General features: G+C 41.4%; 1 protein-coding gene across 1 annotated transcript in view; it reads left to right on the top strand.

Annotated features, from left to right (window-relative positions):
• Gabrg3 (gamma-aminobutyric acid type A receptor subunit gamma3) overlaps positions 1-23,120 on the top strand; it is a 338,270-nt gene that overhangs the window by 205,121 nt on the left and 110,029 nt on the right. The window lies entirely within an intron of this gene.

Below are 23,120 nucleotides of genomic sequence, written 5' to 3'. Positions count from 1 at the left end.
ACTTTGAACAACATAAACATGGAAGGATCCCAAAATTTATGGCTGCTCATTTATGGAAGATCTTTTATATAATTAATGAGCTAAGCAAATTATTTAGAAGTATGCAAGATTCTTTCATAGCGTTTGGGGGCTTTAATATTTTCAGGCAAAATGACTTAGCTTCTATATAGGAAGGTGAAAATACTCCTTTTAAGTGTATTTGCTACATGGAACTATTGTGCCATTTTATCTTCTGATGTTTTATTGGTGATTGAGATCATAGCTAACAAAAGAACATCTATAAATTCTTAAAGTCAACCTTTAATACTAGGTATAAGGGGACTTGTAAAAGGAAATGTTAAATTTATTTGCTTACTTATACAGATTTCCACATTGCCCAATGTGGAAATATATCTTTTGAATGTACAATTTATTGTGTAAATTTACAATTTAAATGCATATTCTGATTATCTTTTAAGTAGCTGTACAAAGGAGTTGTCATTGAATGGAGCAATTTATGGATATGATATATCTTGATCAATGTCACACCATTCAGTATGCCTAATCTCAAGAAATTATGTATGGCTCCTAAGAATTCAATTAATGTTATTGGTTTTCTTTAAAACTGCCGTTAATGGAAAAATCTGATGAGATCTCAGGCAGATTTTTTTTGTTTTTTCTTTTCTGTTTTTTGTAAAACAAGGAATAAACACATTTTCAAATTTATTTTAGCATTAGAAAAAGAAAGATGTGGTCTGGGAATGTGGCTTAGTGGTAGAGTGCTTGCCCAGCATGCATGAAGCCCTGGGTTGGATTCCACAGCAGCACATAAACACAAAAAGCCACAAGTGGTCCTGTGGCTCAAGTGGTAGAATGCTAGCCTTGAGCAAAAGGAGCTCAGGGACAGTGCCCAGGCCCTGAGTTCAAGCCCCAGGACTGGCCAAAAAGAAAAAGAAAAAGAAAGATGTCAGCAGAGAGGACGGGGAATAGATAAATGGAGAGAGGAAGGGTAGGTGAGTATACTCATAATATTCAGTATAGATGTTTACTTAGTTAATATCTAAGTAAATTAAGGGGCTGGGTGAGGTTGGGAGAGATAGGGAGAAGGAGGCAAGGGGTGATACTAGTCATGATGCATGGTACTCACAAATCAACATGCTGAACTGAAACCCTTTGTACATACAACTACTTGAAGATATGCAGATGGGTGTCAGTAGCTCATGTCTGTCATCCTAGCTACGGAGGAGGCTGAGATCTGAGGATCACAGTTGGAAGCCAGCCCAGGCAGAAAAGTCCCCATGACACTTTTACCTCCAGTGAACCACTCAAAAACCAGAAGTGGAGCTGTGGCTCAACGTGGTAGAGCGCTAACCTTGAGCACAGAGAGGCTCAGGGACAATGCCCAGGCCCTGAGTTCAAGCCCCACAACTGACAATAAACAAATAAATAAAAATAAATATATTAATAATCAATAAATAAAAGTTTTGTAGCTATGAAATGAAAGACAAGGAAGGAAGGAAGGAAGGAAGGAAGGAAGGAAGGAAGGAAGGAAGGAAGGAAGGAAGGAAGGAAAAGATAAGATGGAAAACTGTTTCAGTGATCATCTTGGCTGAGTAAAAAAAAAAAATCTTATGTAAGGAACAGCTAATTAGTTCCATGGAAACTCAGATCCTTTGCTAATAGCACAGATGGTCCATGCCTGTTTGCAGACATCAAGAATGTTCTGGTACTTGCTGGGCTTGAGTACAGATCCATTTGGCGCCTATGGTTCTCTGTTTATTTACTGTAAGAGTGATTGACTGAGCCAAAATTACCTTGTGCTCAGCAAGTGAGTTTGGTATTACACACGCTTCTATGATTCGACCACTGTGGGGTTTATCCTGAAGCCAGCTGATTTCTGTTGTTGCTGCCAATAGATTCATAGGCTTGCGATTCATCTGTTGAACATGTTGTTTTTCAGTGAGTTCTTTCCATGGTTAGACTTTTCCTTTTCTCTCTTTTTTTTCTTTAATCTACTGTTTAATTTTGACAGTCTCCAAGTTCTCCACTACATTTTCAATAGCATCTGTGTTTATGGATAGTCAGAGAAATGTGTGTCTTGTGGGGCAGATTTTGTACGCATTTATTGTTCAGTTATTTGTTAATGTGAATTCCTGCTCCTTGGAACTTTTGTGGGGGGGGGCAGGGAGGGACAGGGTGGTACTGGGGTTTGAACTTGGTATCCTTTGCTTGACATACAAATGTTCTACCATATATACACAACCCTTTTTCTTTATAGGTTATTTTTCAGATAGGGTGTGACAATTTTACCTGGGGCTAGGCCAGAACAGCACAAGTTTCCTAACACCTACAACTGGGATTATAAGCTTGTGCCATAGTGCTTATTTATTCATTCATTCATTCTGCACCTAGGCTGACCTAGATCTGCGATCTTCCCAATCTCTATCTCCCGAATAGTTGGAATTCCAGGTGTGAACCTATGTCCTCTGCCCCTCCCCTCCCCATCTTCTCAATGCTTCTCCTGGTGGAATTTATTTAAGGAAGCTTCGTCTAAGCATATCATGTTCTGCCTGGGTTTGATACCTCTTTCACGTCATTTTCAAAAAGAATTTTGTTTCTAACATATCAATCTAAGTAACACTAAACACATCGACTGGAGGTTTAAATTCATGCTGTTGTACTGTTCACTCCTCTACGATGTGAGATGCATGCTGGAGATTTCTGATATTTTTGAAAGCCATGAGCACCAGCCAGCATTCAATTCTAGGCACTAAGGAATGGTGGAAACAGTGCCCAAATGCAATACATACATACACATATATATAATGTAGTCTATATATAATATTAACTATTTAATTATAAATAAAATATTTATAAATAAAAATAATATATATTTTATATAATATGTAATATAATAATTATATATAATATAATATAATATAATTATATAATATATTATAGCATCATATAAATACATCATACAAATTACATTATTATAACATAAATATATTTCTAAATAAATATACGTATACATGTGTGTGTGTGTGTGTGTGTGTGTGTGTGTGTTTGTGTAGCTGCTTCGCACCTCTGGCCACATCCAGCTTTGATAGAATGCAAGAAAGAAGATTTTTGCAGAATTTTTCCTTTTTTTTTTTTTTAAAGAGAAAACAGAGTCTGAAATTCTATAGGAAAGCTTCCAGGAGTTTTGTTTTGTTTTTTTTAAATAAATTTTGCATTAAATATATTATTGAAACACTTTGATGGTTAAAACTGCTGGCCAAAGCAAAGACATCTCTGAGTTGAATTTAGCCCCTGTGTTGGTCTTCCACCATTTTTCTTTGCTTTCCATCCTTGAGGACAGTTTTCTTGTATTCTCTGAGCTCCATCAGGGCTTCTTCATTTCCCAAAGTCTTCATGTTCAAATTCACACTTCTTGTTCTCTTTTCTTTTTCTTTTTTAAGATACGATCTCTTAGAGATCAGTGGCTCTCCAACAAAATATAATGCAAGCCAAAGATTTAATCTTAAGATTGTCTGAGAGTCACATATTAAAAATTAGGAGCAGGCAGAATCAATATCGCCCTGTCACTTCACTCAGTGCAATCTGCCTAAAGCATGATCATTTTAGCCTGAAATCAATGGGAAAGTTACTGGCATAGTTTAGTAAATAAGTAGGACAGAGTTTCCTGCAACATCTCAAGACTCCTGAGAAAGTTGTTCTGGTCATGCTAAGCTCCGCCAGGAACCGCTGCGGGAGCTGCTTGGGGCTGTAGAGGAGGCTCTGTGGGTGGCCACTGAGCACTGCCAGTCTACCAGTGAGGCCGGTGTGCTGCCATTGTACACTGCCAGGACAATCCCAGCTGTGGGCGCCATGTTTCAGTGCGCTCAGCAACTGCTTATGTCCATTGTGTGGCCCCACCCCGACCCGTCCACCCTCACCTTCAGACCCCATCAATGCTTAAAACTCTGCTTCCTGTAGTATCAGTAATGATCTTCATTCCTTCCTCTTTGTTCTCCCAATTTATTTCCAACTATCCCCTCCCTCTCTCCCTCTTTTCTTTCCGGTCTTCTCTTACTCCTCTCTCCCTCCCTTTCTCCCTCCCTCCCCTTTCTCCCTTCCTCCCCTTTCTCTCTCCCCTTTCTCCCTCCCTTTCTCCCTCCCTTCCTTCCTTCCTCCTTTCCTTCCTTCCTCCTTTCCTTCGTTCCTTCGTTCCTTTGTTCCTTCGTTCCTTCGTTCCTTCGTTCCTTCGTTCCTTCCTTCCTTCCTTCCTTCCTTCCTTCCTTCCTTCCTCTGAGGATCAAACCTAGGCATTCTGCATCCCACTGTTCACCTGTGAGCCACATTTCTTGTTGTAAACTCGTATTTCTTTACTCTCTTAGTTGTAGATTTGCATTCTAGTCAGTTATGAGATCAGTCTTGACTAACATACATGTACATGTATAGACATATGCATAATCTAAATCTCAAACACATAAGCAAAGCCTCATGGATTCAAGTTGGTCCTAATTGCTTATGTATGTGTGTGTGTGTGTGTGTGTGTGTGTGTGTGTGTGTGTGTGTGTGTGTGTGTGTGTGTGTGCAGGAATTCTGCCATGAATCTGCAGACTTGCTCCCTGCCAGTATTGCTCAAGAATGTCCAGTGAGTGAAGTTGGCCTGGCTTGCTTGCTTTGCTGCTAAGATCCTAGGATACTATTTAGTTTTCACGGGAACCATGTCTTACCCATGAGCGAGCCTGGTGAATGGAGCTTTGGTGCATGTATGGCGGGGGGTGGGGGAGGAGTGGTTCATCACCTCCTCGTTCCCGCCTTTCCACCCAGCCAGCAAAGTATCCTTTTCATTTTCTTTTCCAAACATCCTGGCTACGACCCAGATGCCAGATCAAGGGCGGTGGAAGCAATGGACGCTGGCCAAGCTCCCTCGCTGTGGCATTTTGTGGTCTGAGGTTAAGTTCATTATGACTGAATTTTATTCAGACGCTGGCTCCCTTCATTCACATCTTTTCATGGTCTGAGCATCGTTGGGGAATATTGACTGGGGAGGAGTTTTTCAAGGCGTCTCAGGAAGGAAATGCTGCCAATTAGGGGCTCATTGGGGGCAGGGGGGATTGTCTGTGTTTCATGATCAGTTTTGTTTGCTGGAGGCAGAAGAGGCAGTGGAAGAGAACAGGATGCTTATATTTAGCCTGTTGACTGTGGAACACCAGCCAAAGTCAGTTTTCTGTGCAGAGAAACAAACAAAATAAGGCAAGATGTATTTGTTTGTTTATTTTGTGTGCCACCATTGTGGGAGCTGGGATCAGTGCCTCACACTCTTTGCTTTGCTTTCTCCCCTCAAGGCTGGTGCTCTACCACTTGAGCCATACTTCCACTTTCAGGGTTTGTTTTTATTTATTTACTTATTTATTTGCTGTTTCATGGGCGATAAGAGTCTCTCAGACTTTTCTTCCCAGGCTGGCTTCCAACCTTGATCCTCAGATCTCAGTCTCCTAAGTAGCTGGGATTACAAGTATGGGCCACCAGTGCCTAGCAAGATTCGTTTTGGGGAACCACCAATAAAGCTCTTCTTCCTGGGTGTGCAGTGCACTGAGGATAGCCGAATGGATTTCTTTGCACGCCTCTCTCCATCAGTCCCTGCTGGAGATCTTAATAGCCTGGTTCAACTTAGCCACATTAAACCTCTTCTTTGCCTTGCCTGCCTTGCAAGTAGGTGAGCCATCTACCAGGTGAGCCTTCCCAGCATAAAAGACCTCCCTGTCCTGGGCCTGCCATTCTAGAAGGGAAGGAACATGCTGCTTTTCCTAGAACATCCTTTCTCCCTGTGAAAGGTTAAAGTTTGAGGCAGCGACCACCACGTGTTGCTTTGCTAAGCAACACGTGGTGGTAGTCAAAACATCTGATTGATTGTGTGCTTATATAAGACCTGCAAATCCTTAGCTCGGGGCTTTCCTCCTAGGCTCCGCTGTGTCGGAGTGTAGGACGAGGCCCAAGCTGCAGCCCGTGTAAATAAAACAGCTGTAGAGTCTGACTCTCAGTGGTCTTCTTATGGGGGGGGGGCTGCGACCTTGGCATTACATATTAGTGGGGGCTCGTCCGGGATATGCCCCCAAAGATCCCTGAGACCTCAGACTCCAAAGATAAAACAGCACTGTCTTTGTTAATTTGTCTTGTCCTGTCGTTTGTCTGTTTTATTTTCGTTTTCCCTTGTGAGGAGGGCCGCTCCGATTCACAGAGGGTCCTCTCCAGGAGTTAATCACCAAAACGACAGCTGCTTCTAACTGTCATCAAAAGTTCTATGTCCGACAGGGCACAGAAGTCTGTTCGTCTTAAAAGGAGAACAGATGTCCAAGAGGAGAGATTTCTCTCCATGTACTCTAACCGGACAGACACAGATACAAATGACCCCACTTCATGTTAAGTTGGAGGACGCTCCTCACCTATTGTAACTCTTCTGAGCCTCTCCTCACACGGGCAGAAAGGTGAAGGAAATGACAGTAACTTAGGACTAGGTTGAGAGAGACTCTGGGCACACCCCTATAGTCTCCGGGTCAGCCATCCGTGAGAACACCAGGCTACATAAGCAAGGGTGAGGGTGATTTGCACAGATTTTGGTTGGCCCTTTGATTTCTCCAAAGGGAATGCAGAGGTGGTGCGGGGTTCCGTGGACTGGACTGCCCTCTAGGGTACACGCAACAACAACACTCTCACTCTGTGCCTTTCATACTGGGTTTGGCTATTTTGAGTAATCTCCCCAACAAGCTTCATATGGCTGTCTAAGGGAACCGGTAAACCTTGGGCTGCCGCTGACTTAAAGATGGAAGCAGATGTATAATTTCTACTGTCTTCTCCAAAGAATGAATGACTAGAAGGTACTCAGCATTTCTCTGACATCCCAGGAGTCAGATCCATCAAGCGTAGATACAGCACCAACAAACGAGGTCAGAAAACTTGTATGTGTCTCACGTCTTGCGTAAGTAAAGTGAACACTGAAAGTCAGTGAAAGGAGAACTAAAGCTTTGGCAGCAATTGCTGTAATTCTAATCACCAGGACATCATTTGCTTGATTTACAGTACATTTTCTATTTCTCATGCATCCAAGCCTAAAAAAAAAAAAATACTGTATAACTCACAAAGCAGAAAAATCTTGGGAGAGTATACCAAAGAAATCAGGCAAAGGGAAGATTACTTTGCTAGGAAGGGGACGTGCTATAGCTTTTATAATTCTGGCACTTATTTTTGTATGGTATTTGTCTTTTATGTGTGTGTGGCAATCTTTTGAAGTCAAAGTTCCCTGCTCTCACGAGGCTGTTTTCTTAAGGCTGGAGCTCTACCACTTGAGCCACAGCTTCACTTCCAGCTTTTTGATGGTTAGTTAGAGATGAAGAGTCTCTTGGATTTGTCTTGTCCAGGCCACCTTGGAAACATAATCCTCAGATCTCAGCCTCCGGAGTAGCTAGGATTACAGGTGTGAGCCACAAGGGCCTGGTGGTGGTGCTTACCTTTTGCAAACCAGTTCTTAGGAACAAAAAAGCCATGGTGCAGATTTTGAAGTTGGGTGATGGGCATGAGCAAGGAGAAACAAGATTGCCGACGTGCTGAGCGAGCGATGAATAGATCTCTGAAACCTGAAAGACACTTTACTCAATCAGTGGCCTGGGTCAGAACCCTCTTGTATATTTACATTGTAGGTCAGCATTGTGTTTAGTTTTTCTTGTGCTTAGTGATTAGTGTAACGTAAGTGTCATGGCAGCCTAGATTTCTCTTTTATGGAGAAAACAACACTTTTCGATTTTCTGGTTTTTTTTTTTCCCTGTCTTTCCATTTTCTTGCTTTCTTAAAATGTTCCCCATACTAAGACATAATAATCAGCACTCTTTGGAGGAGTAAATATAAAAACTCTAGAGATACTTTGTGTGTTTTGGTGGCTGTGGGTGGCTGTTTACAATGCCATCAATTTGCTCAAGTTTTACAAAGCTTTAAAAATAAACATGGAGTGCTGGCAGCTCCTGCCTGTGATCCTAGCTACTCAGGAGGATGAGATCCAACGATCAAAGTTCACAGCCAGTTTAGGCAGAAAAGTCTGTGAGACCTGTATCTCTAGTTAACATAGAAAAAGCTGGAGGCAGAGCTGTGGCTCACGTGGTAGAGAGGCAGCCTTGAGCAAAAGAAGCTGAGGAACAGTGCCCTGGCCTAGAGGTCAAGCCCCAGGATTAGCTAAATAAATAAATACATAAACAAACAAACCTGGAGCTGGGTCCCAGTGACTCACACTTGTAATCCTAGCTTCTCAGAAAGCTGATATGCGAGGATCACAGTTTGAAGCCAGGTAGGCAGGAAAGTCTGTGACCCTTTCATCTCCAGTTATCCACAACCAAAAATTAAAATTTTTCAAAAAGGGGTTTTAGTGGAGCTAGAGCTCAAGTGATAGAGTGCCAGCTTTGAGCAAAAACCAACTCAGGGACACCACCCAGGCCCTGAGTTCAAGTCCCAGGACTTGCGAATTAATTAATGAGTTAATTAATTAATTAAATGTGGAACCAACTTGAATATCTGGGACTGGGTGGGCAGGCCCCTACTACAATGAGACCCACTGAGGCGCCAGCACTGGGAAAACTCCAGAGTCCTCTTTTCCCAACACACATATAGGTACATTTCAATCTCCCCAGAGGGCCTACTTTTCCCCCCTTCAACACCTTTCAGAAACTGAGGCAGGGAGGTCATCTGTCAATGTCATTTGGGGACTAGTGCAGCGCTGAGGTTTGAACAGAGCAGCATGCTGACGAGGAACGTTGAAGATGAATAGCCCACCCTTCCCTAAAGAGGCCATTGGGTTATTCTTGGTTATTATTCTCGCTATTATTATTCCTATTATCAGAAGAGGCCAATTGGAGCTCAAACCGAAACTCAGGGCGCGAGACACGGATAGATTTTGCTGAGGCATAGCTCTGCTCTGGGACACTATTTTGAGTGAAAATTTTAAAACATTGGCACTTTCTTTTAACTCTTTGGCGACTGTGTCAGCTGGGGCCAAGTTGGAGCTATGGAAATGAAATAGGGGGGTGTCGGCCCTGTGGCTGTGAGGTTGGAGATGGCTGAGAAAAGTTGTAGGCTTTTCTGAATTTTAAGAAGCAAGATTATTCTCCCAAGGTGATTAATTTGGAGAAGAAGGAGGAGGAGGAGGAGGAGGTGGAAGAGGAGGTGGAGGGCAAGGAGGAGGAGGAAGAAGAAAAGGAGAAAGTGGAGGAAGAGGGGGGAGGAGGAGAAGGAGAGGAAAGAGGAAGAAGAGGGAGAGGGGGAGGAGGAAGAGGAAGAGGAGGGAGAGGAGGAGGAGAAAAAGCTATTTTTTTTTTTTTGAAAATTGCAGCCTGATAGAGCATTCTTTTTGAATTTGGATTTGAGCACAAGAGCTCAGGGACAGCACCTGGGCCCTGAGTTCAAGCCCCAGGACCAGTACACACACATTAAAAACAAAGCAAAACAAAACAACAAAAAGAAAACCAACCACCCATCCATCCAAACAAACAAACAAAATCTACCCTCAAGAATGTATCAATTTGTGGCTTGAAATTTCCCAATAAGTGCTTATATAATTTGATACAATGATCAAAATAACTTTATGATAAAATAACATACTCTTAGATTTACACTAATACCACTACCTTGAGAGGATATTTCAGACACTCTTTCTGTCCAGTATTAACTTTTGACTATAAGGAGAGTTCTCTAGTGAAACTCCTTTAGAAAAAGTGCTCAAAAGAACTAACTCCAGAAGATACAGACTAGATTTAAAAAATTGCATTGATCTTCACAGTCTATGTTCTGTCTATAAAAATAAGTCACCACCTAGTTAAATATTAAGATTATTGAGGAACTTGTTCATGGAAAGCAGCCCCAAGGTTTTCTCTTACCCATACATGCTACAACAAACACATATTCAGGCAGGCACTGGTAGTTTGCACCTATAGAAATATATATATATATAGAGAGAGAAATATATATATATATATAGAGAGAGAAATATATATATATATATATATATATACACATATATTACCAGTCCTAGGGTTTGGACTCAAGGCCTCATTACTGTCTCTGAACTTTTGCGCTCAAGGGTATTACTCTTCACATTTGAGCCACAGCTCCATTTCCAGCTTTCCTGGTGATTCATTGGAGATGAGAGTCTCAGGGGCTTTCCTGCTAGGGCTGGCTTCAAACCTCAGTCCTCAGATCTTAGCATCCTGAGTAGCAATGATTACTGGCAAGAACCACTGGTGATAAGCTAGGACTGTTTATGTATTTATTTGCAGTATTGGATCTTGAACTCACAGTCTTAAGCTATTGCTTGGCTTTTTGTTCTGTCTGTCTGTCTGGCTGGCTCACTGATATCTGTCTGTCTGTCTGGCTCACTCTGTCACTTGAGATCTGGTTCTTACTGGTTCATTGGACTCTTTATTGGTTCGTTGGAGATAAGTGTCTTAGGGATTTGTCTGCTCGGGCTGGCTTTGAACCTCCATCTTTGTATCTCAGAGCTACCAGCAGGGCACAAGGAATAGGAATTGTGAGAGCAACTATGTATAATCTAGGAGAAACTGCCTGCCAGGGCTCCGCCCCTCTCAGGAGCTGATGTACCTGTGTTAGGGAAGGTCAAAGGAGGTCACAGAGCACAGAAGACCCTGCTACCCAGCATGCAGCGCTGCCCTCTAGGAGGAACCAAGGACATCTTAGATCAACAGGTGCTTTGCTGTCAACTTACCAGCATGAGAATGATGGAAATAAGAACTCAGTAAACCAAATTGTCTTTCCTGCTGGGCTGTGGAAGCCGTAATGTAATTGGGAAGAGCGAGTGTCAATGCGTTTTGATTGTAAATGGCTCTTTCTTTACACATGAAGTCAATGTTTTCAAGAAAGTTTGGTCATGTTGCTTTTAGAGAATGCATGGAGCATGTCTTTGGTGGATTTCTAAATGTCCCACTCAGGAGGTGTTTAATAGCTATTTATTACACGTAGATGAGCTGTGTTAGGGAAATAATTTGCCATTAATAGTTTGAGAAGGTATAACCCATGCACTGCCTCATTTTGGAGAACGCTTTCTGACATAGCAGGTGGTTAGTTCATTAGGAGAACCTAACGCTGTTACTGATCCAAAACATACAGCTACAAGTCTCAAAGTCATATTCCAAAGAAAAGGTAACAATGCAGTATTTTTTTTAATGTAGTTGAAGTGTATCCTGGATGGGTTGTGTGTATCTGGGATCACCAGAAGCAAAACAGTCTAGCTGTGGGATTTTGTTATGACAGCTTCGACAGGAGTCAAGGTGATGTGTGAATGCACCAAATGGGCTGGATCTCATCACTTTACACACAGTTCATCTCATTGGATACCGGAGTATCCAGGCATTTCCTTTCCTTTCCTCAAAGGAAGAGGCTATAGCTTGGTGGATGGTATACAGACTCAGGGTTTGAATAAAAGGAAAACAGTCATGGAGAAATTGGAGCATTGCATCATCAGGGTTATTCTTGTGACAGATACTAAGTTGGGCAGCAGCGATGTTATTTCCACAGAAATTAGGGTGCTGGGGTTTTTGGGCCATTGTATGAACTGTTATGATCTGTTCTACAAAGGTGAGGAGCCTCCTGGATTTCTTAATTTATTCTAACTGAACATGTTTATTTGTTTATTTATTTGTTTATTTGTGCTGATCCTGAGGTTTGAACTCAAGGTCTGGGGGCACTGTCCCTGAAATTTTTGCTCAATGCTAGTATTCTACCCCTTGAGCCACAACTCCATTACTGGATTTTTTGGTGGTTAATTAGCAATAAGAGTTTCATTGGCTTTCCTGCCTGTGCTAGCTATTAACCTTGATCCTCAGATCACAGCCTCCTGAGTAGCTGAGATTATAGGTGCACGCTACCAGTGCCTGCCTAAATATGTGTTTGTTGTAGCATGTATGGGTAAGAGAAAACCTTGGGGTTGCTTTCCATGAACAAGTTCCTCGATAATCTTAATATTTAACTAGGTGGTGACTTATTTTTATAGACAGAACATAGACTGTGAAGATCAATGCAATTTTTTAAATCTAGTCTGTATCTTCTGGAGTTAGTTCTTTTGAGCACTTTTTCTAAAGGAGTTTGACTAGAGAACTTTCCTTATAGTGAAAAGTTAATACTGGACAGAAAGAGTGTCTGAAATATTCTCTCAAGGTAGTGGTATTAGTGTAAATCTAAGATTATGTTATTTTATCATAAAGTTATTTTGATCATTGTATCGAATTATATAAGCACTTATTGGGAAATTTCAAGCCACAAATTGATGCATTCTTGAGGGTAGATTTTGTTTGTTTGTTTGGATGGATGGGTGGTTGGTTTTCTTTTTGTTGTTTTGTTTTGCTTTGTTTTTAATGTGTGTATACTGGTTCTGGGGCTTGAACTCAGGGCCCAGGTGCTGTCCCTGAGCTTTTGTTCTCAGGGCTAGTGTTCTACCCCTTGAGCCATAGCTCCACTTCCAGCTTTTTTCCTGGTTAATTGGAGATAAGACTCTCCAGACTTTCCTACCTGAGCTGGCTTTGAACGCAATCCTCAGATCTCATCTTCCTGAGTAGTGAGGGGTATAGGGTGAGTCATGAGTGCGTGTCTGATTATAGATTTTTGTTTATTTTTTTTTGGAAAATTGTAGCTTGGTAGAGCATTCTTTTTAAATTTGGATTTGAGTCTTATATCTTTTCATCACTTAGAAATTTCTGAATATTAAGAGCTGGATTGAGGACTCCTATTTACATCAAGGGATTTACTTATTTCTCTTTTCAGGATTTTTAATTTTACCTTGTGTATTTTCATGTTATCTTGTTAAGTAAATAGCATAGAGAATATTCTGTCTTCATGGAGAATTAACTCCACTATTATTCCATAAAACTGTTTTCTACCCAGGAAAACATTCCTGTACTAATGTCTATTTTGACTAAAATAAAGAGAGTTATTCTTCCTGTTGCTTATTGTTAGTATGGTCTATCTTTATCCTTAGTTTTAATGAACTTGTAGGTTAGATTTTTATATAGACAACATATAAATAGGATTTATTTGTTTATTTATTTTTTATTTAATGCCAGTACTGGGGCTTGAAGTCAGGGTCCTCTGCTATTACTTGACCTTTTTGCTCATAACTGGCACTCTACCACTTGAGCCATGCATTCAGTACTTTTACCAGTAAATTGTAGATAAGAGCCTTGTGGATTTGTCCACCTAGGCTGGTTTGAAATCTCAGTCCTCAAATCCCAGCCTTCCATGTAGCTAGAATTATAGGCATGAGTCTAGTCCCTGGCCTCTTTTCTAAAAAAATGTATCTGACAACCCTTGTCTTGTAATATTTATCGTATTTACATTTAAAGAGATAATTGACACAGCCAAGTCAATATCACCATGTTTACAATTGTCTTCTCTCAGTATGTTTGTTCTTTGTTTTTTTCTTTCTCTTTCTGACTTCCCTGGTTTCAATTGAGCATTTCATGTGATTCCATCTTCTCCCTCTGAGCATATCAGTTACATTCAAGTTAAAAATAGCACTACCTTAAATTTCATACATTCCTGGATTTTCTTTTTATGTGTACCTGTACCAGGGCTTGAACTCCTATTTTACACTTTTTCTTGCTCACCACTAATTCTCTACCACCTGAGCCATGCCTCTAATCTGACATTTTGCTGGTTCATTGAACATAAGAGTCTCATGGACTTCCTTGCCCTGGCTGGCTTTGAACTGCAATCCTCAGACAGGGCCTGGGCACTGTCCCTGAGCTGCTTTTTGCTCAAGGTAGCATTCTAGCACTTAAGCCCTAGCACAACTGTCAGCTTTTTCTGTGTATGTGGTACTGAGGAATTGAACCCAGAGCTAGTCAAGCACTCTACCACTCAGGCACATTCCCAGCCTAGATGGTAAGATTTATACCTTGCATTTTCCAGCCTTTTCCATAATTGACTAGTTTTGATTTTCTGTGGTTTGGATATAATGTATTTCAGTGGTGTTTTTAATTTCATTTTATATTAGTCTTTATTTGAGTCTTGTGTTCTTCTGAAGTTCTTGTATTGTACTTTTTTGGTCTTCGTTTAATTTCAGTGTGTTCTTAATCATTATTGTTCTACATCAAAGGTTTCTTCTACTTTTTTCTCCTCCTTTTTGATACTTTAACTATGTGTATGTTACAGGTCTTGCAATTATCCTCCAAGCCTTGAATGTCCCGCCCTGTTTTCATTCTTCTTCCATTTATCTGAGAGATTTGTTGAATTAGTCTCACCAGTTCCTCCCTTGGCTTTGACGAGTATATTCATGAGCCTACGAAGACATTGTTCATTTCTGCTGAAGTATTGTGTTTAATTTATGTTGCTTCTGTTTAATTATCTCCCACTATTCCCAGAACTCAGCTTTACATTATCCCCTTGTCTCTGCATAAGACCTTCTATTTCCATCAGAACTATGAACATACGAATCAAAGCTGTTTAAGATTTCTTTCTCGAGAATTCTAGTATCTATGGTGTTTGTAGATATAGCTCGAATGATGGTTTTATCTCTGTAGATTGCTTCTGTTTGTTTCTTTGTTTTTTTTTTCTCCTCTGGCATGCCTTATAGGTTAAAAGAAGTATTTATTTTTAGTTGGCAAATAGTAATTATTTATATTTACGAGGTACACTGTGATGTTTTGATCTAGCATGAATTGCAGTCAATCGAGCTAATTAACAAATCCATCACCTTGTCAACCTAATCTTTTCCTCTATACTGAAAACAGTCAAATGCTGTTCTGTCAGCAATCTAAAAAGTATGCATCGCATATTTGAAAACGAAGCAGGTTCTATCGGCTGTATTACTGGAGAGTTGATGCCCAAATGCATAGACTTTTAGTATGGAAATAGGCGTTTATCTGACTAGGAGCTGGGCTGTGTGTAATGCTCGCTGTAGCTTTTGCTGCCGAGGTTAAAAATTCTTCAGGCGTCCTGGCATTCCCCTCCCTTTTTGAGTCCAGCCTCTCTGAGCACTCCTTGGAGACATTCTGTGTCTTATAGCCTCCTCCGCTTTAATCTACTTTATTAGACTGGAGCCCTGCTTTTGTGGTGGTAAAGAATGGGCAATGGGGAGCTTTCCAGAATCCTAAAAAAAGTACATTGGTCCATTTGTATCCACAAGAGATAGGTTCTAGCTTCCTGGAGGAGATCAAAGTCCCCGGAAGCTCAACTCCCTTTCTATAAAATGTAGACTTTGCATATCCTCCACCCTATACACACTCTTCCATGCACTTTCGGCCATCTCCCTCATGTCTGGCACACTCAAAATACCTGGTACCAGGTGAATCGTATGAAAATCATTTTGATTGTTCATTTCTGTCCAGGGACTTGAACTCAGAGCCCGGGGGACTGTCTCTGAGCTTCTTTTGCTCAAGGCTAGCACTCTACCACTGGAGCCACAGTGCCATTTCCAGCTTTTTCTGTGTATGTGGTACTGAGGAATTGAACCCAGGGCTTCATGCATGCTAGGCAAGCACTCTACCACAAAGCCCTCATTCTGGTTTTTAAGCATGCATTAGTTACATATTAGGGGCACAGGTGAATCATGCATTCTGATCATTTCCCCTTTCTCTCCTTTTTCCTCTTACCCCCTTCCCCAAACAATTTTGACCAGTTTCTGTGCTCCATTTCCACAGTTGTAAGTCACCTCTTTGGTCCTTATTCAACCTCTTTCATCCTCCTCCTTTAACCCAGCCTCCACCTCTCCTGTGACTTTATTGCTCTTTCCCCACCCACCATCCCTCGGCAGATGACCAGCTTTCATTGGGGCTCTTTGTGCTGATTTCATACATGCTTGCAATGTATTACAACATTATTCACCCTCTTTTCTTTCCTTTCCCCTCTTCCCCTTCTCCTCCTAAGAAGCAAAAGTAGATTTTCAACACAAAGGTTCAGCGATAATGATGAGGGGCTGGGAAGGTGGCTCAGCAGCCCCTTCTGGTTGCGGGTCTGCACGGCGGGCTATCTTTATGGACTGTGAGGTGAACTTTCCTCTGTTGCTTCCATCCAGGTATCTCAGGGGCTATCAGTCCCAGCCCAACCAAGGAGACAGAGAGAGAGAGAGACAGAGACAGAGGCAGAGAGAGACAAAGAGAGACAGAGAGACAGAGAGAGAAAGACAGAGAGAGAGACAGAGAGAGACACACACACACACACACACACACACACACACACACACACACACGGACAGACAGAAGACAGACAGACAGAGACAGAGACAGAGACCGACAGACAGAGACAAAAAGAAACAAAGAGACAGGAGAAGGGGAAGCGGAAGGAAATACACCACAGCCTACTTTGTTTAAAAATGTTGTATCCTTAACAATAAGATGCATTTTAAACATTGTTTATTATTATACTCCCCTCTCAGATTTCTTTTCTTTTCTTTTTGGCAGTGCATCAGACTGTAATCAGATTTTACTATTCTTCCCAATGGCCCATACCCAAAACTTCATTTAATGAGAAGAGATACATTTATTCAGGTTTGTTTTTTTTAATTTTGCAAGTCATCAAATTAAACATAAAACCGAGTTAGGATAAACAATACCATTGTACATCAGCCCTGATATTATTATCAATGCCAATTTGAAGCTGAGGAAAGAAACATTTATAATCTATTCCCCTGGGCTGAAGACATAATATGAGTCACAAAACAACAGAGGACATAAGAATACGAAGAACAGTATCTTGATGGCTGGATGTAGTAAGTACACACATTGTCTTCTCCCTGGTTTGGTTTTGCTTTTCCTGAACCATGCTGTGAACCACATGGATAGGCAAACCACATGTTGTGTTTCTGGATGCCTTGTAGATACCTTCTGCTTCCATTCATCTTTTTCCTGAAGCCAAATCCAGACCACGCGTTTCCAATAGCAGAGATTCAAATTGGAAGCTTACAAGAAACAGAGAAGTCATGCCAAGATTATCTGAACATCTTTGTTAAGGCTTAAAACTCTCCAATTCAGTTCTTATATGCATGGTAGTTTTTTTTGTTTTGTGTTGTGTTTTGTTTTTGTCGGTTGTGGGGCTTGAACTCAGGGTCTGGGTGCTGTCCCTCAGCTCTTTCTGGAGGAACGTGATTTTCCTGGGTGAATTCCCATCAGATTGGCTTTGACAAGCACCAGATGAAGGAGCCTTTTCTTTTCTGTCCCTCTCCCTCTCCTGAGTGCCCTGCAGGAGAAGACAGCAGTTGAAATCTCCTGGTTGAAAGGAAAGGCAGATTGAGGATGCCCCAGGAGCAGGCCAAAACAGGCTGTCCTTTAGTGAGAGTGAGTATCAGCCGTCAAGGAGGGAAAGAGGGAAGAATCTCTTTCCAGTGGATCTGATCTTATAGAAACGTCACTTCCTGCATCCAGATGTCTGCTGGAGTTCCCTTAATTGAAGGTGATGTGTCAATCAAGCTACTTCATTAGCATGTCCCATTCAGTCTGTCACTTTGAGGTTTCTGGAATGATTGTAATTTAGCCTCTCAGAGGATACTCTGCCCACCGCCTTCTAATTCACGTTAGAGAACATACCAACTTAGAAAATTAATATGCATATGTACGTATGCATAGACATAGACACGCATTATTCCTTGGTCCTGATGGAAAAATTATTATCTTTATGTAGTAATAGAAAGGGGTTTCAATTCAACATGTCAGTTTGTGAGCACAATGCATCTTCGAGCAATGTTATCCCATTCAACATTTTCACAGATCTCTCCCAGCCCAGCTCCATTTCCACATGTGTGCATTGCATATTATGACCGTATTCATCCACCCTTCTCGGTCCATTTCTCTGCCTTCTGTCCCTTTAAGCCCCTCCCCCAGTAACAACATGTTTGCATCTTATTCAAAAGAATGTTACCATTGAACAACAACAAATGTTGGCAGGGATATGGGAAAAGAACTCTACTACACCATTGGTGGGAATGTAAATTAGTACAGCCACTCTGGATAGCAGTCTGGAAGTTCCTTAAAAAACTAAACAGAGGGGGCTGGGAAGGTGGCTCAGTGGTAGAGCGCTTGCCTTGCATGCATGAGGCCCTGGGTTCGATTCCTCAGCACCACATAAGCAAAAAGAAAAAAGCCGGAAGTGGCGCTGTGGCTCAAGTGGTAGAGTGCTAGCCTTGAGCTGATGAGCTGAGGGACAGCGCCCAGGCCCAGAGTTCAAGCCCCACGACCAGACCCCCCCCCAAAAAACAAAAAAAAAACAAAAAACTAAACAGAGATCTTCCCTCCCACCCAGCCATACCACTCCTCGGCTTCTACCCTGAACATCATGAGCAAGGATATGATAAAGACACCTGCACACCCATGTTCATTGCTGCACTATTCACACTAGCCAAGATATGGAGAGTCCAGATGCCTCACAACAGATGTAGTACCTATATACAATGGAATATTACATAGCCATTAGATGAAAATAATGTCACTTGCAGGGAAATAGATGAAACTGGAACAAAACAGGTTAAGTGAGGTAAGTCAAGCTCAGATCTGCAGAAGTTAGATCTAAAACACGCTGGGATAGATATGACAAAGGACACAAGATTCTAGATACTCATCACACAGTGAAGCCAAAAGTGAATACTCTTAGGAGAGCAACACAAAGGTACATTGCCTAAGTGCCTCTTCATATTTATATAAATTAATATACATACTGAAATGAACTCCCAAGATATGGAAACAGAAGACTTTGTTTTTAGTTTTTGGTGATTCTGTCTTCTTTACCTTATGTGTGGTGTATTCAAGTGTGTATCTCTGGGATGGTTGGGGGGTGGGCACAGAACTGGAGGAATAAAGGTTGAAAAAGTGCACCAGTGGAACTCACTGGACGCTGATGAATGTCAACTATACAACTCTTGAGTGGAGATGGGAGGGAAGGACTGGGAGAGAATGAGGAAAGAGAAGACACTGTATGAAAGGAAATGTACTTATTCTCTGACTCATGTAATTGTAATTCCTTGGTACATCACCTCAATAATAACCATAAAGTAAATTTAATTTAAAAAGGATTACATCATTGCAATTCTTCCTTATACATACTCTACTTCACTCAATTTATGTGTGTCTGTCAATGACCCTGTGTATGTTTCATATGTTTATAATTTACAACTGAATTCCACAGATCAGGGAAGATATATGCCCTTTGTCTCTGTGAGCTTGACTGAGAACGTATTTTTCCACATCCACTGAATGGCCATTTGTAATGATGACAAATATACAAGCTAATCATTTTAATGATTTGACATGATTTGCTATGTGCTCACATGAATCTGATGCTAGGTTGCATGGGGTTTTTTTGGTGGGTTTTTTTTCCAGCCTACCAAATTGTTTTTTAGAAGCTCACATTGGCCCAAACTGTGTAGACTATTACAAGCCCCAAAGTGAAATCACAAAGTGACATATCTTCTGAGATCACCTTCTGTCTTGTTCTTTATCGGGAAAACCTAGAAGCCAATTTCAACAGAGACATAGATAGCTGTGAAAATGTCTGCCCCCATTAAGGGCTTCTTCTGTGAGGTCCCATTGGAGAATTAAGGGTGATGTGTTGAATTTTTAATAAAGTTGTGATGGTAGGACCCTACAATTGTACAGAGACAGGCCTCTCAAAATACTAGTTGATTGATTAATGTTTTTTCTCATTGTTGACATTCCTTACATTTCTATATGTTAAAGACCCTAAGATGTAGCTTTACTTTCTGACATTATAAATGGTTGTGTGTGTGTGTGTGTGTGTGTGTGTGCACACGCACGCGTGCACGTGCGCGCGCTTGTGCCAGTAATAGGGCTTGAATTCAGGGCCTGGCCCCTTATTTTTTGCACTCAAGGTTGGCACTCTACCAGCTTGAGTGCACATGTCCACTTCCGACTTTTTGGTTGCTAAGTGGAGGTAAGAGTTTCATGCACTTTCCTGCTCAGGTTGGTTTGAATTGCGATTGGCAAATCTCAGCTTCCGGAGTAACTAGGATTATAGGAGTGAGCCACCCACACCAGGACCCGGACCCAGTATTTTGTAAAATATGGATCATGTACACATAGTTTCACTCTTTATGATTTTTTAAACCATATATCAGGAAGTGGAAAGCAGATTGCTGGGCTGTGATGTTTGGTTGGATGCCTTTCCCTTGAGGCTAGCATTGTGTTCAGGTGTAAGTTGTTGATGAAGTTTCTAGCTAGCTAGAGCTCACTGTGCACCCTTGACTTGAGAGCCCAATATCCACGCTTTTAATCATTGTCTCTACTGGGCATCAGTGACTCATGCCACCTAGATACTCAGGAGGCTCAGATCTGAGGATCATAGTTCAAAGCCAGCTGGAATAGGAATGTTCATGAGATTCATATCTCCAATTAAATGTCAAAAGTCGGAAGTGGTGCTGTGGCTTAAGTGGTAAAGCACTAGCTTGAGCAAGAAAAAATTCTCCAGGACAGCACCCAGGCCCTGAGTTCAAGCCCCAGGACCACATTCCCCCCACCCTACCCCACCCTGCCCCTGCCCCAACACACACAAGCATAATCTTTACCCCCCAAAAAAGTGCCAAACTGCTAAACCCACCCCTTCCTTTTTCAAGATTCTCAGGGCTAGAAACCTCATATGAACAAAATAAGTATCTTGATAAGCAACAGTTTACTCAGGAAAAAAAAGATATAGCATATTATAGCTTCTCCTATCGTGTCATTATAAAAAAAAAGCTTTACAACATCTTCATTAAGGAATCTCTTTCATTCTGTGTCTCTTTCCCTTTTTATAGCTCTCAGACCCTGTGACTTTGAGCCTAGAGGTTCTTGTACCCTAGGTTGTGCCCTGACTGGTTGCCCCTATTCTAATTAGGTGCATTGGAAGGTAATACCTTATTGGTTAGGTTCCACAACAATCTGATTGGTTGTTAATTCCCAATCAGATATTTGTAAACCCTCTCCCTAGGTCACAGGAAAGTAAGTGAACCGTGGAAAGACTAGGCAGGGCCAGAGGCAAGATATTCAAAGTATCTCTTTTACAGCTGGTTTAGACTTGCTAGGCCAAAATGCTGCCTGGGGCCCTGAGTCACAACTCATTTTCTCTTTCCCTGTGCCCTTCAAGGTAGTAGGCGTGGGGCAAACATGGCTGACTCAAACTAGGCCCTTGGATGACAGAATGCAGGTGATGGAGGAACAAACATAGTTAATTGCATCTCTGGTCAGGGCCTTTCTTTTCCTAAGTATTTCTAATTGATTGAGTGACAAGTTCTGCCTGGGGGGGGAAAGTGGGGGAGGAATGCCCTCCCCTAAGTTGAAGGCTTGAAGTCCACTTCTTGAGCACTGAGATACTAACATCCTCACTAATCCTTACTGAGAGCCTCCCTAATTGTTACCTTGTGTGCCTTTTTACCTGTCACTCTAGACAGGGAGGTGAGCTACGAGTAGCCATCTGCAAACCTTTCTCAGCCTTAGATCCCAGGATCCATGCCTATTTTTCTCCATTAGCTAATGAGCAAGAGCAGCTACAGAGGGGAAGAGTTTGCTTCACCGTGGGTGCTGCTTGTGATGAAACAGATGGTCTCAGTCAGGGAAGGCCACCAGGCCAGACAGATGGCCAGCATCATTTTTCACAGGGTGCCATCCCATCTGGATGCTTCTGGAAGACTCTAATGGCTATCTTTAGGGATGACTAAAAATACCTGTGATGCATGTAAATAATAATAATAATAGTAATTCATAATAATTATAATAGATATAATACAAATTATATATAATATAAATATAATAAATATATAATATAAATATAGTATGTGATATATAATATATAAATATAAATATATTAATATAATATATAAACATAGTAATGACTATATGTAAAATATAAATATGTATTTATAACATAAATTTATAAAAATAAATATAATATATAACATATAGACTTGTCATATTTCTAAATATAAACATAATATTTATAAATATATAGATATAATTATAATAATATTATGCATAATCATCACAAAGGTATGCAAATGAGATGAGGAGGTAAATAATTTTATTTCTTTTCGAGAGGTTATGGGTGAAAGGTACCCAAAGCTACAAGCCTGGGGTGGGGCATGGCTAAAGCAGTGGGCCAAGATGGCCCAGTTTCTCCTTCTAGAGTTTCCAGCTGGCAGGGACAGAGGAGAAGGGGAAAGTTGGGATGGTGCTTGCGGGATATTTTTTCTTTTTTCTACTCGCCAATGATATTATTTTGTGATGACACCGTGACCCCTGAATTGTGTGGGAAACCACAAGAGGGGGGTCATGAGGAAATCCAAATGAAAAGTATAACAACAACAAAAAAGTATGACATGCCAGGTGCTGGTGGTGCATGCCCATAATCCTAATCCTAGTTACTTGGGAATCTGAGTTCCGACAATCTCAGTTCAAAGCCAGAAAGTCCTTGAGACTCTGACCTCCAATTAACCAGCAAAAAAAACCCCCAACAAAATCCAAACCTAAAGATCTGGTGTTAGTAGAGCTCCAGTCTTGAACCGGTGCTAAGGATCAGCACCCAGGCCCCGAGTTTAGGTCCCAATAACAACATAATTTATTAATTAACTATGAATTATTCTTGAATGAGTTAATTAATGATGAAAAGCTGAGATTGTTAGAGGGCTCTCAAAACAAAAATGCACAGTAGGGATTTCTCCTGCCATCCTTTAAGACGTAGGCCTGTTCCTCACAGGGTCTTGAGACAAGTGATTCTGACAAAATACCTGGAGCTGGTGTGTTCAGACATTCATCTATGAGAGTATAGCCCAGATGCTGCCATCATGTCCAGCCGTGCATCCATTGGCTATCAGTAGGGATCCTGTGTGGAGAAGACTCCAGTGCTGCTGTCTTCCTACTGTGTCCTACAACTTCTCAGTGAAGCAGACCACTTCCTTCTGCTCTGTGGACCTCTCTTTCTTACCTCTCCTTTTCTCCTCTGCTCCCTGCTACTGAGATCAGCACGCAGCCTAAAGGAGTTCTGCGTAGTTCTTCCAGACCCTCAGTAGCCTTGACTTGAAAGGAGGCAATTGTCTTTCAAATTGTAGAGTGTTACACAGGGAGAGGCCCCCTAAGAGGACCCTGATGTTTGATCACCTGATTGATTATCCTGCCGCACTCTGTTCCAGC

The sequence above is a fragment of the Dipodomys merriami genome, unplaced genomic scaffold, assembly GCF_024711535.1.
Source record: "Dipodomys merriami isolate MVZ:Mamm:240054 unplaced genomic scaffold, mDipMer1.0.p SCAF_33, whole genome shotgun sequence".
NCBI lineage: Eukaryota > Metazoa > Chordata > Mammalia > Rodentia > Heteromyidae > Dipodomys > Dipodomys merriami.
Note: the sequence above shows the minus strand (reverse complement) of the source record. Positions and strands in the feature narration are given on the sequence as shown.